Raw genomic sequence first — 4,241 nt, 5'->3', positions numbered from 1 at the left:
CTAGTCAAAACTCTTTAATGTGTCCATATCTATCTTCTATCTATCCAATGTGTGTGCATCCAAAGCTTGCCATTATGCGCCAGCATTTTCCTTCTGAGTCCCTAAACCTACGAAAGAGAACTGTCATACTATCTTTTAGGATGGTGCCGCTCTCGAAAGAATCACAAGGAACCATATCTCCATTGTCGCTCATTGGCCTCCCACCAAAGAAAGCTCAACGTCTTCGTGATACAATAAAGCTAAAACATTGGCTATTTGTTTAAGAGTCATAAAGAAGCAAAGCAGTGTTGGAAACTCTTAATTTGGCTCACTTTTTACTCGATGCTATCACTAGCATTATTATCTTTCCTCTTTTTATCCGACCATAGCTCTTCTTTCTATTCTCTCTTGATATGTTGATGCACATAGTCCTTCATGACACTGATTACAAGGCTCTGTTATTACACCTCTAATTTTAAAAGAGACATAAAACAAGAAATCTCATAAACGGAAAACACTCCATTCAAAGAATTAGGAAAGCACTTCATATGTTACAAACCATACCAGGCACCCCCTCAAATACGGATCTCAATCTGCAACTTCATGTTTATTATTTGTCCTTGCACTACCCTCCCTCCTTACATAAAACCATCATAAAACCTCAAAATTAAAAGAAAACCATTTTCCACTATTTTCCTAATAATAAAATTATGATAAAACATATACCTATCACTAATCTCTCTTTAATCCAAGCATTGGGCCCATAACAATAATTAAGCTCCGGGTGCCAAACCCACTGCACCAAGAACCTCCTTCCTCCAACTCCATTCAAATTATACGCTGCGCCGTCGCGCTCATCGACGGTGAGTTGCCCGGTGTACGAGCCGCCGCCGCCGGTGACCGTAGTATGCCCTCACAGAGATCCGCAATCTCGTCGGAAAACAAGGTCCGCCCCCGGCGTGCCAAGCGTTGACGAGGGGATTCGATGCCAACTCCGCCACCTCGTGCGCGATAACGCTCACCATCGCATCACTCACCTCCCGTTCGGTGGCGCTCCGGCACGTGGTCCGCCGTAGCCACTTCCGGCACAGCAAATGGCCACGAGCACACGCCGGGGCATTGCCGCCTGCGTTCCCAACCCACGCGTAGGGGTAGCGTGTATCCACGATCGATGGGAATGTGAGTAGTGGAATCGCAAACCTGGTGATTAGGGTTTCAAAATTCAAAATCGTTTTTCATGGAGGAGAATTTGAGCTGAAAATTTAGGGAAAAAATTTTGGAAACCTGGCCACAAAAATCCTCGACAGCGACTTCGGCGGGAAGTGAGGAGGAGATAAAGCCCTCTAAGGTTCACCGGCAACGCCGAGTTTTCGCCGTGACGGCGGACCGAATGACGTGTTGAATGAGAGGGCGGGTAAGAGATCGGCCATGGGAGTAATGGCGATCGTTCTTCTCGGCGCCGAGCCGGGACAGTGCAGCTCACATTGTCTCCGGTCTGGTCCGTGTACATTGCCACCCGTGCGCCACTCATCCCTCCACGAGTGGCCCAACGCACCGCCGATGTCGCCGACTTTGGGCGAGATGGATCTCAGAAAGGCCCACATGATGATCCGCTTCGCGCCGGAGTCCACTGGCCGTACCATAGATTGTGGACGGTGATGTTCGCCGTCAGCACTACGGCCCCATGTGCGGTACCTCAGCTGTACGGAACTCCGATGACCCCTCGTACTTCCCTTCCCGATCTCGCCCCAAACTCGAGGCTTAGAGTTTGGGCCGAGAGCGCAGCCATGGCCGCCAAGCTTTGCAGCCGGAGTGACCACAGATGAGATAACAGAGGATTAGAAGGAGGAGAAGCGACGGTGAGCAGCATCACTGGCAACGCCGGGCAGACCGCCGGCACTGGCTCCGGCCATGCCCGGACGGTGACGAGATGTCAGGACTTCGTTTCGTTCGAGAAGGTATATAAAGAGAGTAGAGTGAAGAGGTGAAGGTTTTGGGTTTGCGCCGAGAATTTTCTCCATTTTTCAAAATAATAATTATATTTTGAAGATAAGCAGCGCGTCATTGCGATGTTATCGGGATTAGGGAATATCCTGATCTGGTGAAAATGGACGGTGGATAGACGATCTTGCATTGTGTTTGGTGTTTTGATCTGTATTGAGGAATGAGGATGAGTGTGGGTAGTGGAAGACAGGTACAGGCTTCGCAGTGTCCAGCCGTCAACTGGGCCCACCTTCTGTAGTCATCCAAAAGGGCCCTGTGTTGTCCCGCTCTCGGCTTTTTGCTTTTGGTACCATTTTGACTCAGAAAACAGTGATATTATTATTATTATTATGCTTTTCTTTGTCTTTAAATGATATTTTGTTTGAACCAAACATTTTTAATAAATTTGAGAAATGAAATAATCAGTATTTGATATTTTTGAATAGAAAAATACTAAGCCTGGTACTAAAGCCCGATCCCACAGGCCCGTCAAGTGAAAACAGTGATTTTAATCTCAACGTCCGACTGGCTAGTGGATCTGACACGTGTGACATAGAGGGTCCCGCATCGTGTAATGACCCAGTGCTGACGCAGGGGCAGGGAGGGCGGCAAGGGGATGTGCAAAGTGGGGGCATCAATTGATTCGAGTGGTGGGCCCCTACGTTCGGGACGGATCTACGGACGATATTACGGCGTTGGCATTGAAGATGATGGATCGGACTGTCCTCATCTGTTAGGACGGCAGGGTTTCGCTGTTAAGAACCCGCCTGAGGGCTCTGTCCCACCCTCAGTCATTGTGTTTCTTTGTTCGTTGATGCTTGAAGTTACTTTTATTGCCCTTTTGTCGTTTGAACTCCGAAACGACAAAAAGAAACTCTATTGTGTCTAACCTCTTTTAAATTTCAAAACCCTCAGTACATTTTGAGGATGGATTTAGATCATATTCTGTTGTGTGTGAATCACTTTATCACTCTATTTATTTATTTAAACATCATACTATACAATTTTCTTTTTGAAAGTTTATTTAATTAATTTAAAACAACTAGATAAACAATTACTTCATAGAAATATTTACATAGAAGACAAACTACTTGTAGATTACCACAATAAAGATGATAATATTAAAGAGCTGCTTTGGCTTTGTTGTAGAACGCATAGATTACTACCTGACATTACCAATGACAGTAATACGAGCTGAGGATATTATACTGATCGGGTAATATCGCAATAATTTCTAATATAACCACGTCGGCTGGAACCTCTCATATTATCGGGAATAATTCATTACCTGTCGTGGTCATGGTTGGTAATACTCAATTCGCTAAAACATACAGCTTATAAAAATCACAAATCGTAATCCGAGAGATAGACACCAAATTCGGCCAAGTAATGTAGTGATTACCACTCTCTCTGAGAATATTTATGAAATCCAGAACGCTGATATTACCAATCCACATTACCAACGCCGCCAAGAACGCCAAACGCCAGAGTATGTCATACACGATGCCACGCAACGCTTCTATATTATCGCAGGAACCAAACGACTCCTATGCAGATATCACATAATCCACTAAAGAATAAGGGACGAGTCTCTAAATTAATATTTTACTTAGGATAATTAATGGCGGTTAAAAACTATTATAAGGTGGACCATTCCATTTTCAATATCACTAGATCACCTAAAAGGTTAGCTATTTTAATTAAATTTAGTGATAGGTCAATTTGACAGGAAACAACAGTAAATGAGTTAATAAAATAAAAAATATACTTGAATATTAGTACAAAATCATTTTGGTACAGTTATGGGAGTTTATGAAAAAGCAATTAAATTTAAATATATTTATTAAGTAAAACTTACAATTTCTTTTCAATATCAATCAGTATAATATCCTCAGTTGAAATCATTAATAAAAAAAAATAAAAATAAAAATAATAGTCAGCATAATAGTTTGAGAAAGGGATGTGGGAGGAGGATTGGGGGAACATGGTCCATGGTTTTGGTTTGGGTGGGGAGCTGAGGGACTCAATCACGGTGCAAGTTGACGAGGGCCCATGGGCCTTGGATCAATGGATTCAATCCAAAGTGCTTTTGTTCTGGTCTTTCATGGACTGACTTTAGGGCCCACCACCATGCTCTTAACCTTTTCAACAATGTTACTATCTAGTGTGAATTTTATTCCTTATTTGGTCACATTTTCAAGTGCTTTTTTTCTTTTTTGTTTAAAGCCAATTTTGCATTCAGATATAGGATGAATGAAGTTTTAATTTCTTTAGTGTAT

The 4,241-nt window shown here is 43.1% G+C and overlaps 1 pseudogene; it reads right to left on the bottom strand.

The window, feature by feature from the left end:
• Positions 1–654: 654 nt before the first annotated feature.
• Positions 655–1,892, bottom strand: LOC120255300 (annotated as a pseudogene).
• Between the last annotated feature and the right edge of the window lie 2,349 nt (positions 1,893–4,241).

This window comes from Dioscorea cayenensis, unplaced genomic scaffold (assembly GCF_009730915.1).
Source record: "Dioscorea cayenensis subsp. rotundata cultivar TDr96_F1 unplaced genomic scaffold, TDr96_F1_v2_PseudoChromosome.rev07_lg8_w22 25.fasta BLBR01000937.1, whole genome shotgun sequence".
Classification (NCBI taxonomy): Eukaryota; Viridiplantae; Streptophyta; class Magnoliopsida; order Dioscoreales; family Dioscoreaceae; genus Dioscorea; species Dioscorea cayenensis.
This window is presented reverse-complemented; position numbering and strand designations above follow the sequence as displayed.